At 39.2% G+C, this 14,605-nt stretch overlaps 1 protein-coding gene across 1 annotated transcript in view; it reads left to right on the top strand.

The window, feature by feature from the left end:
* Positions 1-14,605, top strand: part of ATXN2 (ataxin 2) — a gene marked incomplete in the record, with an annotated part of 1,324,939 nt that overhangs the window by 361,139 nt on the left and 949,195 nt on the right.

Here is a 14,605-nt window from a genome sequence, read left to right as displayed (position 1 = left end):
AGGAATTTTAAACAACTTCCCAATTTCTTAGCTCATCCATTGTTAATATTCTCAAAGGAAGAGAGAACGATACATAGCGTATCTTTGTGCATACTAGGAATTTCACATACCCTTCTAGGTCATGGTACTTGCTGGAGCTTCAATAGCTCTAAGTTAAGCGCTCTTAAACAGTAAGAATTCAGATGACTGATTTCTTCTTTTTCATAAAATGTATTGCGTGCATACAATAGCATACATCCAGTATGTTAAAAAACAAGTCTTACATTAATCACTTAGGGTTTAGCAATGCCAGTAGCAACCAATTTTAAACTCAAAATGAGAGAAGTGCTCAACCAGGGAATGAACAATAATGTAATAGCTTGTTCTTTTTTTTTGTTTTTCATTTCCAACCCAGAAGCAGCCTCTTTGCCCAGCATGTACATTTCACAAATAATAATATATGTATGTAAAGAAAAGATACACCCTAAAGAGCACTCGCTCAAGTACTAATGTAATGTGAAGGAAGCAACGACACAAAACAACAAAAACAACAAAAAATATTATTAAATTAACTTAAATTAACTTTTAATAATTAAAGAGATAAAATAGGGGAATACCCCTCAACCATAAAAATATTAATAACAATAAAATTAATGTACAACGTCTCCTGCAGTAGACACTGTTAAATGTGGGGTAATAAAGCCCAATATTATATAGCAGGGAAACTGGGCAAAAAATATATTAAACAAGTTTAAAGATAGGGACATAATCCCACAATTCCCACGGTACCACACAACCCAGCCCCATACAGTACTATCGCTAGGGAAAATTAGACTAAAGTGTCAAGTATTACTAAATAAATATGGAACATTTGTCACACATATAGAACACTCACTAGCGTAGAGTAATACACCCAGCACCATATAGTAAAGTACCTAGGCAGGACTAAAGCAAATTTAAAGATTGGGACACAATCCCAATTATCGTACCGGTACCATACAGCCCAGCCCCAAAAGAACATATTAATTTACAGTATCCCTGTCACTAGTATATGGGGAACATTTTTCACACATATAGATTAATGTTATACATAGAGTAACTGATCGCCTTGATGCGCATTTCGCCTCAGATTTTGAAGAAGCAGAGGCGAAATGCGCATGCGTGAAAAATGTTCCACATATACTTAGTGACAGGGATACTGTAAATTTATATGTTCTTTTGGAGCCGGGCTGTACGGTACGGGTACGATAATTAAGCCGATCAGATAATCTATATGTGTGAAAAATTTTCCACATATACTTAGTGACAGGGATACTGTAAATTCATATTTTCTTTTGGGGCTGGGCTGTACGATCTGTTACGATAATTGGAATTGTGTCCCTATCTTTAATTTGCTTTAGTCCTGCCTAGGTACTTTTCTCTTGTAAGATGTATTGAGTCCACGGATTCATCCTTACTTGTGGGATATTCTCCTCCCATACAGGAAGTGGCAGAGAGAGCACCCACAGCAGAGCTGCCTATATAGCTCCCACCTTAGCTCCACCCCCCAGTCATTCTCTCTGCCTGCTAAACTGCTAGGAAGGGCAAAGAGGAGTGTGGTGACAAAAATGTTAGGTTTTTATTTTCTCAAGCAAAAGTTTGTTATTTTTAAATGGTACCGGTGTGTACTATTTACTCTCTGGCAGAAAAGGGATGAAGATTTCTGCAAGGAGGATGATGATCTTAGCATTTTGTAACTAAGATCCACTGCTCTTCTCACAAGGGCTGAAGAGTACAGGAAAACTTCAGTTGGGGGAACAGTTTGCAGGCTAAACTGCATTAAGGTATGTTCAGTCTATTTTTTTCTAGACAGACTGTTATTTCTAGAAAATGCTGGTAATATCCCAATGAGAGAAGGGTAAGCTGTATTCAGACACTTGGATAGGAATTTCAGCTTGTATGAAGGCTCATAAGTTACTGGTGACACTGTTTGGTAAAAACGTTTTTGTTTATTCAGTGATTGATGCAATTATAACGTTTTTAGGGACTAAAGGGGTCATTTTGGCTTGTTTTTGAGTTTTCTAACCCACATGGTTAATTTAGAGACACTCTAATGTTTGTCTGTTAGGCCTCAAAACATTGAGTGAGGTGGGAGGGGCCTATTTTCACGCATCAGTTGCGCAGTTTCTTTTCCTCTGAGACTTCTAACTGCTTCTCTAGAGGTTCCTGCCGTGTTTGAGGGCTGTAAAAGAAGTTTTTTTCCCCACAAATTGTTCTGAAGGGCAGGTAGGAGCCACAGCAGAGCTGTGGCAAGGTGCTGAAAGTCTTTTTTTACCGGTTTTGACGTTTTTTCAATCCGGTTTTGCCATTAAGGGGTTAATTGTTTATTTGCATAGCTGTGCAAAGTTACTAAGGCTATATGATACTACTGTAAAAATGTCGTTATGTTTACTGCTTTTTTACACTGTTTTGCAGAGTTTGTGCAGCTTTTTCTTTCATGTAATTAGCAAGAGTCCATGAGCTAGTGACGTATGGGATATACATTCCTACCAGGAGGGGCAAAGTTTCCCAAACCTTAAAATGCCTATAAATACACCCTTCACCACACCCACAATTCAGTTTTACAAACTTTGCCTCCCATGGAGGTGGTGAAGTAAGTTTGTGCTAGATTCTACGTTGATATGCGCTTCGCAGCAGGTTGAAGCCCGGTTTTCCTCTCAGAGTGCAGTGAATGTCAGAGGGATGTGAAGAGAGTATTGCCTATTTGAATACAATGGTCTTCCTCTAGGGGATCTATTTCATAGGTTCTCTGTTATCGGTCGTAGAGATTTCTTCTCCTACCTCCCTTTTCAGATCGACGATATACTCTTATATACCATTACCTCTACTGATTCTCATTTCAGTACTGCTTTGGCTTTCTACTATATGTAGATGAGTGTCCTGGGGTAAGTAAGTCTTATTTTTTGTGACACTCTAAGCTATGGTTGGGCACTTTATATGTAAAGTTCTAAATATATGTGTTTAAACTTATATTTGCCATGATTCAGGATAATCAGTATTCCTTCATTCAGACTGTCGGTTTCATTATTTGGGATAATGCATATGAATATATATTTTTCTTACCTTGAAAATTTTCAATTGACTATTTTTCCCTGCGGGCTGTTAGGCTTGCGGGGGCAGGAAATGCTTCATTTTATTGCGTCATTTTTGGCGCAAATTTTTTTGCGCAAAATTTGGTCATTTCCGGCGCCTTAGTTGACGCCGGAAGTTGTTCATAGTGAATGTGTATTCAGACGGTTTTTTGCTCCAAAAAATGTGGGCGTCGGTTTTTGGCGTCAGAGGATCAGATTTGGCGCCAAAAGATATGTGAGTTGTATTGGGCCCCAATAATGTGGGTCACATTATTTAAGTCTCATATTTTTTGCTGCTTCTGGTTGCTAGAGGCTTATTTGTTTTGCATTTTACTCCCTTTCCTGAAACTGTCATTTAAGGAATTTGATAATTTTGCTTTATATGTTGTTTTTTTCTATTACATATTGCAAGATATTTCGTATACTGTTCCTGAATCAGAACATGCTAACGGATTCCTGTTGACTGATATCAGTCCTACCAAAGCTAAGTTCATTTATTTTAATGTTATGAATGTTTATCTTTAGCTATGGTTTGTAATAAGTTATCATGATAAACTTTTACATGCAGAATCTATTAGTATTTATGCTTCATATATTGCTATTCTTTTTACATCTTATGTACAAGATATACTTAGAAATTTATAAGAATATTTTTCTGATTCTATGTTAAAGGCTTTGTCTGACATCGCGCCTTCTAAATAAAATTTTTTAGGTCTTTTTCAAACTTCTTTTTTAGTTGATGAAGTTTCAAATGACCAACAACATACTGAATTATCCTTCTCTGATGATGTTTTTTCTCATTCAGAATTTTCTTCATCGGATATTGACACTAACAAATCTACTTTTTTATTTTTATTAGATTACATTTGTTCTTTGTTGAAAAGGTGTTGATTATTTTGGATATTGAGGTAACTAGTTCTTTTTCAAGACTAGATAACATTTTATTTCTGCTTATTTAATCTTCTGTGTTTTCAGAGGTTTTTTTTCCAGTTCCTGATTCTAGGGAATGGAATAGGCTGAGAATTTTCTTTTATTCCTTCTTCAAGGGTTTTAAATTATATTCTTTGCCGGCAGTTAATTTCAGTTTTGAGGGTTCCCCAATTTAATGGGGCTATCTCTACTCCTGCTAAATATGCTATTATTTCTATAGCAAAATAGTATTTATTTTCTTTTAGATGGTTGTATCTTATTTAAGGAAAATTATTTATTTTCAGGTTCTTTTTCTTGGACCTGTAATTTATTTGGATGATGTTGCAATTGCTTCATTTTTCTGTTTGGATACTTTAAGATCAAGCATCGGATTATGATTTATTTAGCATTGTTAAAGGCACAAAATCTTCTGCTCATTTGAAGTTCAGACTAGCTGCTGTTGCATTGTCTTATTGTCTTGCATTTGTTGATTATGCAAGTCCAGTGTGTTGTCTGGTCCTTTAACTTGATTAACATGCTAATAAATTCATTTGTGTCTTCATTTTATTGAATATTTTCGCAAATGAGGTTTAATCTATGTCTTTAGCTGTTTTAGCTAGAAGAATTTTGTGATTTCTAAAAAAATCCATATTTCTTTTTTTTCCAAGATAATCAATTATTTGGTTCATAATTGGATTCAATTCTTAACTGTTACTCTGGGCTTCAAGATTGAGTTCTAAGACTAAAACTTTAAGCTTATATTAGTTTTGTTGTTTTTACTAAGGAACGAAATCCTAAATTCTTACCCAAGTAACATGTTTTTAATTGGAAGTTTTTTAGTTCAAAATCAGCTCCCTAAATTTGCATGTATGTGCCGTATTCCAGCTTGGCTGGTAAGGGGCAGGTTAAGACTTTTTTGAAATTTGTTTGGTTCTATTCAGTCCAGTCCAGTTCAAGACATGGTTAGAGGATCTTTTTATTAAAAGCTTCTTGATTCCTCTCTCAAGGGTCACCTTTTTTAGGTTTCCAGATAGTTTGTGTCAATGTCTTTGTCTCTAACAGACAAGTGACAATTTTATTGGGTTCCGCCTGTCGGAACCTTCAGTCTCTTATTTCCTTCAGTTGCTATATATGCATGGAAGTTTTAGGTCTCATGGCTGCAGCATTGGATTCGATTCCCTTTGCTCATTTTCATAGGAAACATTTTCAGTTTTTTATGCTGAATAATGGTGCAGGGATTCTAGGATATCACTTTTTATATCTTCGAATCCTAATGTTTAACTTTCTTTGATTCGGTGGTTAAGATCACCATCATTTAGTTCTACAGGTCTCTTCGGTTCTTTCAACCTGGACCATGATCTCTACAGATGCGAGTCTTTTAGGTTGGGAGGCTGTCTGAGGATCTCTGTCAGCACAAGGGGTTTGGAAATCTCAGGAGGCGAGATTACCATTTGATATTTTGGAACTCTGTGCATTCTCAGAGTTCTTCAGTTTGGTCTCTTTTTTGAAGAAGAGACGTTTATTGTTTTTCAGACAGACAATGTCACAACTGTGGCATATGTCAATCATCAGGGTGGGACTATCAGTCCTTAGGCTGTGACATAAGTATCTTGGATATTTGCTTGGTCTAAATCCAGCTCCTATCTAAATTCTGTGGTCTTTTTCCCAGGTATAGACATTTGGGAAGCGGATTATCTCTGTTAGTCAAGCTTTACATCCGGGAGAATGGTCTCTTTACCCAGATATGTTTTTCAATTTTTCTGATGTGAGAAATAGATCTGTTGGCATCTCATCTAAAACAAGGAACTTCCCAGGGGCCTATTCAGGTCCGGGGATCCTCAGGCGGAAGTAGTGTATGCATTGCCACTTCCTTGGAATTATCATTCTGCCTATATTTTTTTCATCTCTGGTTTTTCTTTTAAGAGTGATTTTCAAAATCATCAGAGAGCAATCTTTGGTGTGGCTGGTGGCTCTAGCATGGCCACACAGGTTTTGGTATATGGTTCTTGTTCGGATGTTCAGTTGCCAATCTTGGTTACTTCCATTAAGGCCAGACCTTATATCTTAACATTCGTTTTTTTCATCAGGAATTCAAATGATTAATTTGATGGTATGAAAATTTTACGCTTAGTACTTAGTCATAGAAGTTTCTCTGACTCAGTGATTAATACTATATTGCATCCTCGTAAATCTATGTCTAGTACGATTTATTATCGAGTTTGGAAGATTTACATCTCATGATGCTCTTCTTATGAATTCTCTTGGCATTCTTTTAGAATTCCTAGGATTTTATAGTTTCTTCATAAGTTTTTGTCTGCATGTTCCTTGAAAGGACAAATCTCTGCTTTTCCTGTGCTGTTTCACAGTAGAATTGCTAAATCTTTCTGATATTCATTGTTTTGTTCAGGCTTTGGTTTGTATCAAGCCTGTCATTACGCCAATTTCTCCTCCTTGGAGTCTTAATTTGGTTCTGAAGGCTTTACAGGCTCTTCTGTTTGAGCATATGCTTTTTTTGGACATTAATTACTTTCATGGAAAGTATTGTTATTTTTAGACATCTCTTCAGCTAGAACAGTTTTTGAATTATCTGTTCTTTCTTGTGAATCTCCTTTTTCTGATTTTTTTCATCAGGATAAGGTGGTTTTTTGCTGTTCTCATTTCAATTTTTACCTAAAGTTGTGAATTCTAACAACATTAGTAGAGGAATTATTGTCCCTTCCTTGTGTCCTAATCCTAAGAATTCTTTGGTAAGATTCTTATATTCTTTGGATGTGGTAAGAGTTTTTGAAATATTATGTTGAAGCTACTCAGATTTCAGACAGACTTCTAGTCTATTTGTTATCTTTTCTGGTCTTAGGGAAGGTCAGAAGGCTTCTGCCATTTCTTTGGCATCTTGGTTAAGCTTTTGATTCATCATGCTTATTTGGAGTCGGGTTAATCCCCGTCTCAGAGGATTACGGCTCATTCTACTAGGTCAGTTTCTACTTCCTTGGCTTTTAAGAATGAAGCTTCTGTTGGTCAGATTTGCAAAGCAATGACTTGGTCTTCTTTGCATACTTTTACTAAATTCTACCTTTTTGATGTTTTCTCTTCTTCAGAAGTAGTTTTGGTAAAATGGTTCTTCAGGCAGCTGTTTCATTTTGATTCTTCTGTTTATAATTTCAGTTTTTTTCATTATAAAAATTGAAACTTTTGATTTGAGTAGTGGATTAATTTTTCAGCGGAATTGGCTGTCTTTATTTTATCCCTCCCTCTCTAGTGACTCTTGCTTGGAAGTTCCACATCTTGGGTATCTGCTATCCCATACGTCACTAGCTCATGGACTCTTGCTAATTACATGAAAGAAAACATAATTTATGTAAGAACTTACCTGATAAATTAATTTCTTTCATATTAGCAAGAGTCCATGAGGCCCACCCTTTTTTTTTGTGGTGGTTATGATTTTTTTGTATAAAGCACAATTATTCCAATTCCTAATTTTTGATGCTTTCGCTCCTTCTTATCACCCCACTTCTTGGCTATTCGTTAAACTGAATTGTGGGTGTGGTGAGGGGTGTATTTATAGGCATTTTAAGGTTTGGGAAACTTTGCCCCTCCTGGTAGGAATGTATATCCCATACGTCACTAGCTCATGGACTCTTGCTAATATGAAAGAAATGAATTTATCAGGTAAGTTCTTACATAAATTATGTTTTTTCTCTTAAAGGCACAGTACCGTTTTATTTCTAAGTGTTATTTACTTTGATTACAGTGTTTTCCAAGCTTGCTTGTTACATTACTAGCCTGTTTAACATGTCTGACACCAAGGGAAATCCTTGTTCAATATGTTTGGAAGCCATTGTGGTACCCCCTCTTAGATTGTGTCCCAATTGTACTGATATGTCTATAAACTATAAAGAACATATATTAGCACTTAAAAATAGAAGTAAATGAGGGTTCGCCATCTAGCTCTCCCCAAGTGTCACAACCAGTAACGCCCGCACAAGTGACGCCAAGTACCTCTAGTGCGTCAAACTCGTTTATTTTACAAGACATGGCCACAGTTATGAATACAACCCTCACAGAGGTTTTATCCTAACTGCCTGGTTTACAAGGAAAGCGGGACTGCTCTGGGTTAAGGAAAAATGCTGAGCAGTCTGACGCTTTAGTAGCCGTATCTGATATGCCCTCACAATGCTCTGAGGTAGGGGTGAGGGATTTGTTATCTAAGGGAGAAATTTCTGATTCAGGAAAGACGCTTCCTCATACAGATTCTGATATGACGGCCTTTAAATTTAAGCTTGAACACCTCTTCTTATTGCTCAGGGAGGTATTAGCGGCTCTAGATGATTGTGACCCTATAGTGGTCTCAGAGAAATTGTGTAAGATGGATAAATACTTAGAGGTTCCTGTTTACACCGATGTTTTTTCCCCAGTCCCTAAGAGGATTGTGAATATTATTGCTAAGGAGTGGGATAGACCAGGTATTCCGTTCATTCCCCCTCCTGTTTTTAAGAAAATGTTTCCCATATCTGACACCATGCGGGACTCGTGGCAGACAGTTCCTAAGGTGGAGGGAGCTATTTCTACTCTGTCTAAGCGTACAACTATACCTATTGAAGTCAGTTGTGCTTTCAAAGATCCTGTGGATAAAAAAATTAGAGGGTCTCCTGAAGAAAATTTTTGTTCATCAAGGTTTTCTTCTTCAACCTATTGCGTGCATTGTTCCTGCAACTACTGCAGCTGCTTTCTGGTTTGAGGCTCTAGAAGAGGCTCTTCAGATGGAGACTCCATTAGAAGAAATTTTGGACAGAATTAAGGCCCTTAAATTGGCTAATTCTTTTATTACAGATGCCGCTTTTCAACTGGCTAAATTAGCGGCAAAGAATTCAGATTTTGCCATTTTAGCACGCAGGGCGTTATGGCTTAAATCCTGGTCTGCTGATGTGTCATCTAAAACTAAACTTTTGAACATCCCTTTCAAAGGAAAGACCCTATTCGGGCCTGAACTGAAAGAGATTATTTCAGACATCACTAGAGGGAAAGGTCATGCCCTCCCTCAGGATAGATCAAATAAGATGAGGACCAAACAAAATAATTTTCGTTCCTTTTGGAATTTCAAGAGTGGTCCCGCTTCAGCTTCCTCTGCTGCAAAGCAAGAGGGGAATTTTGCCCAATCCAAGTCAGTCTGGAGACCTAACCAGGCTTGGAACAAGGGTAAACAGGCCAAGAAGCCTGCAGCTGCCTCTAAGACAGCATGAAGGAGTAACCTCCGATCCATGACCGGATCTAGTAGGGGCAACCTCCGATCCATGACCGGATCTAGTAGGGGCAGACTCTCTCTCTTCGCTCAGGCTTGGGCAAGAGATGTTCACGATCCCTGGGTTTTAGAAATTGTGTCCCAGGGATATTTTCTGGAATTCAAAGGCTCTCTTCCAAGGGGGACTTTTCACATTTCTCGATTGTCTGTAAACAGACAAAGAGAGAGGCGTTGTTACACTGTGTAGAAGACCTACATACCATGGGGGTGATCCGCCCAGTCCCAAAAGAGGAACAGGGGCTAGGTTTTTACTCAAACCTGTTTGTGGTTTCCAAAAAAGAGGGAACTTTCAGATCAATCTTGGATCTCAACATTCTAAACAAGTTCCTCAAAGTTCCATCATTCAAGATGGAGACTATTCGGTCTATTCTAACTTTGATCCAGGAGGATCAATATATGACCACCGTGGACTTAAAGGATGCATATCTACACATCCCTATTCACAGAATTTTCACAAGGGTGCTAGGGTCCCTTCTGGCGGTTCTACGACCAAGGGGCATAGCAGTGGTGCCTTATCTAGACGACATCTTATTTCAGGCGTCAACTTTCCAGCTATCCAAGTCTCACATGGACATTGTGTTGGCTTTTCTGAGATCTCACGGGTGGACGGTGAACATAAAAAAGAGTTTCCTTCCTAGGGACTCTGATAGACTCGGTAGAAATGAAAATATTTCTGACGGCGGTCAGAAAATCAAAGCTCTTAACCACTTGCCGAGCTCTTCATTCCATTCCTCGGCTATCAGTGGCTCAGTATATGGAGGTAATCGGACTCATGGTAGCGGCAATGGACATAGTTCCTTTTTTCATATGAATACATTGCTTGCAATTTTTACAGCGACGGAAGTCTCTACTTGGCGTCTGTAACACTAACCCGACAGGTTTGTCTGAAGCTACGCCTCTCACCATTACACGACATAGTTCCTTTTGCCCGCCTACACCTCAGACCACTACAACTATGCATGCTCAAACAGTGGAATGGGGATTATGCAGATTTGTCTCCTCAACTGCATCTGGACCAGGAGACCAGAGATTCTCTTCTCTGGTGGTTGTCTCAGGACCACCTGTCTCAGGGAATGTGTTTCCGCAGGCCAGAGTGGCTCATTGTAACGACAGATGCCAGCCTGCTTGGCTGGGATGCAGTCTGGAACTCCCTGAAAGCACAGGGCTTATGGTTTTGGGAGGAACTGAGAGCGATATTCAATGCGCTTCATTCGTGGCCTCAGCTTGCTGCGGCCAAATTCATCAGGTTTCAGTCGGACAACATCACGACTGTAGCTTATATCAATCATCAAGGAGGAACAAGGAGTTCTCTAGCGATGATGGAGGTAACCAAAATAATCCGATGGGCAGAGGATCACTCTTGCCATCTCTCAGCAATCCACATCCCAGGAGTAGAGAACTGGAAGGCGGATTTCCTTAGTCGTTAGACTTTTCATCTGGGGGGCACACCAGAGTTGTATCTGATGGCGCCCCGTCAGAATGCCAAACTTTCTCGTTACGGGTCCAGGTCCCGGGATCCCAAGGCGGTACTGTTAGATGCTCTAGCAGTTCCTTGGTCCTTCAATCTGGCCTATGTATTTCCTCTCCTACGTCTGGTTGCCAGAATAAAGCAGGAGAGAGCTTCAGTGATTCTGATAGCACCTGCGTGGCCACGCAGGACTTAGTATGCAGACCTAGTGGACATGTCCTCGGTTCTACCATGGACATTGCCAATGAGGCAGGACCTTCTAATCCAAGGTCTGTTCATGCATCCAAATCTAATTTCTCTGTGTCTGACTGCTTTGGAGATTGAACGCCTGATTCTATCAAGGCGTGGTTTCTCTGAGGCGGTCATTGATACCCTGATTCAGGCTAGAAAGCCTGTCTCCAGGAAGATCTATCATAAGATTTGGCGCAAATATCTTTATTGGTGTGAATCCAAAGGTTACTCGTGGAGTAAGATTAGGTTTCCTAGAATATTGTCTTTTCTCCAAGAAGGTTTGGAGAAGGCATTATCAGCTAGTTCCTTACAAGGACAAATATCTGCTTTGTCTATTCTTCTACACAAACGTCTGGCAGATGTCCCAGACGTTCGAGCATTTAGTCAGGCTTTGGTCAGAATCAAGCCTGTATTTAAACCTGTTGCTCCGCTATGGAGCCTAAATTTAGTTCTTAAAGTTCTTCTTCAAGGGGTTCCGTTTGAACCTATGCATTCCATGGATATTAAGCTTCTATCTTGGAAAGTTTTGTTTTTAGTAGCTATCTCTTCGGCTCAAAGAGTTTCTGAGATATATGCTTTACAGTGTGATTCCCCTTATCTTATTTTCCATGCAGATAGGGTGGTTTTGCGTACCAAACCTGGGTTTCTTCCTAAGGTTGTTTCTTATAAGAATATCAATCAAGAGATTGTTGTTCCTTCACTGTGTCCTAATCCTTCTTCAAAGAAGGTACGTCTGTTGCACTATCTTGATGTGGTTCGTGCTTTAAAGTTCTACTTACAAGCAACTAAAGATTTCCGTCAAACATCTTCATTGTTTGTTGTTTATTATGGTAAGCGGAGAGATCAGAAGGCTACGGCTACCTCTCTTTCCTTTTGGCTGAAAAGCATCATCCGTTTGGCTTATGAGACTGCGGGCCAACAGTCTCCTAAAAGAATTACTGCTCATTCCACTAGAGCTGTGGCTTCCACATGGCTTTTAAAAAGGAGGCTTCTGTTGAACAGATTTGTAATACGGCGACTTGGTCTTCACTTCTTCCTTTTTCAAATTTTACAAATTTGATACTTTTGCTTCTTGGGAGGCTATTTTTGGGAGAGAGGTTCTACAAGCAGTGGTGCCTTCCGTTTAAGGTCCCTGTCTTGTCCCTCCCTTCTTCCGTGTCCTAAAGCTTTGGTATTGGTATCCCACAAGTAAGGATGAATCTGTGGACTCGATACATCTTAGAAGAGAAAACATAATTTATGCTTACCTGATAAATTTATTTCTCTTGTGATGTATCGAGTCCACGGCCCGCCCTGTTTATTAAGACAGGCATATATATTTTTATTTTTAAACTTTCGGTCACCACTGCACCCTATACTTTCTCCTTTTTCTTCCTAGCCTCCGGTCAAATGACTGGGGGGTGGAGCTAAGGGGGGAGCTATATAGGCAGCTCTGCTGTATGTGCTCTCTCTGCCACTTCCTGTAGGGAGGAGAATATCCCACAAGTAAGGATGAATCCGTGGACTCGATACATCACAAGAGAAATACATTTATCAGGTAAGCATAAATTATGTTTTCTATATGGTGCTGGGTGTATTACTCTACACTAGTGAGTGTTCTATATGTGTGACAAATGTTCCATATTTATTTAGTAATACTTGACACTTTAGTCTAATTTTCCCTAGCGATAGTACTGTATGGTTCTGGGTTGTGTGGTACCGTGGGAATTGTGGGATTATGTCCCTATATTTAAACTTGTTTAATATATTTTTTTGCCCAGTTTCCCTGCTATATAATATTGGGCTTTATTACCCCACATTTAACGGTATCCACTGCAGGAGACGTTATACATATTGTTATTAATATTTTTATGGTTGAGGGGTATTCCCCTATTTTATCTCTTTAATTATTAAAAGTTAATTTTTATATAATATTTTTTGTTTGTGATGTTTTGTGTTGTTGCTTCCTTCACGTTACATTAGTACTTAAGCGAGTGCTCTTTAGGGTGTATCTTTTCTTTACATACATATATTGTCTAATTATTTACACTGAGCACCCTCCTAAAATTTTCTCTTTTGGGCATAGATTATGGTAATATAACCTCTCACGCATTACCTTTATTCATTTCACAAATAATAACTTTCCTGTAGTATATCAGTCTGTTCCTGACTAAACGGTACAGTCCAGCCCCAAAACACCAGGCAGGCCCTCTCTGAACAAGAGATTAGGTCCTAGACGTATGCTTCGGCCTCGTAGTTGAGGTGCTGACATATCCCTCTAGGCACATTGTGAAAAAGGTCCACGTCTGTTTTCCCGCCATCACCCTTAGGTAGACTTCACCGATGGTCATAATTTGCATACGCAAAAAGAGAGAAGAGCTCAACAGGGAACAAACATTAGTGGGATGGGGAAACCAGACATGGACTCCTTGCCCAATCTGCATAGAGGTACAGTATATGGATGCACCTCAGTGACAAGGCCCAAAGGAGGCTGAAGCGATTTTCTGGTATTGCCATATTCCTTGTTCAAAGGAGAATTACCTGGTGTTTCGAGCCTGGACTGACCTTGTAAGGCGGGATAAGACTGATATACTTCAGGAAAGTTTTCCTCCATGAAAAACACAATTGGGCTAAATTAAGCTACTCACAGTTGGTAACCGGGCCATAAAAGAAGCCACTTAGCTGTTTGCTCCTGGCAGACAGCTTCTCTATCTTTCTGTTTGTATTATGACCTTGGGAAAGTCTCCCTAAGGATGATGGGGAAACCACACGTGGAATCATTGTCTAATGTGCTTAGAGTGATATGGCTGCACCTCACTGAAGAGGTCCAAAGGAGGCTGGAACTATTGTGTGGGGTTGCCATTTCCTTTTCTCTTGTTAGGTGTATCCAGTCCACGGATCATCCATTGCTTATGGGATATTCTCCTTCCCAACAGGAAGTTGCAAGAGTATCACCCACAGCAGAGCTGCTATATAGCTCCTCCCCTAACTGCCATATCCAGTCATTCTCTTGCAAGCTCTCAACATAGCTGGAGGTAGTTAGAGAAAAGTGGTAAAATATAATTAGTTTTTTCTTCAATCAAAAGTTTATTGTTTTTAAATGGTACCGGAGTGTACTATTTTATCTCAGGCAGCATTTAGAAGAAGAATCTGCCTGCGTTTTTCTATGATCTTAGCAGAAGTAACTAAGATCCACTGCCGTTCTCACATATGTCTGAGGAGTGAGGTAACTTCAGAGGGAGAATGGCGTGCAGGGTATCCTGCAATAAGGTATGTGCAGTTAAGTTTTTCTAGGGATGGAATTTGCTAGAAAATGCTGCTGATACCGGATTTATATAAGTTAAAGCCTAAATACAGTGATTTAATAGCGACTAGTATCAGGCTTGCTATCAGAGGTATATACTCTGATTAATGTGCAATATAAAACGTTTGCTGGCATGTTTAATCGTTTTTATATATGCTTTGGTGATAAAACTTATTGGGGCCTAGTTTTTTCCACATGGCTGGCTTTATTTTTGCCTAGAAACAGTTTCCTGAGGCTTTCCACTGTTATAGTATAAAAGTTACAGTTGGTGCAGTTAAAATTACAAACTGTGACATTCAGCTTCCCTCAGCAGTCCCCTGCATGCT

This window comes from Bombina bombina, chromosome 2, assembly GCF_027579735.1.
Source record: "Bombina bombina isolate aBomBom1 chromosome 2, aBomBom1.pri, whole genome shotgun sequence".
Lineage (NCBI taxonomy): Eukaryota > Metazoa > Chordata > Amphibia > Anura > Bombinatoridae > Bombina > Bombina bombina.
This window is presented reverse-complemented; position numbering and strand designations above follow the sequence as displayed.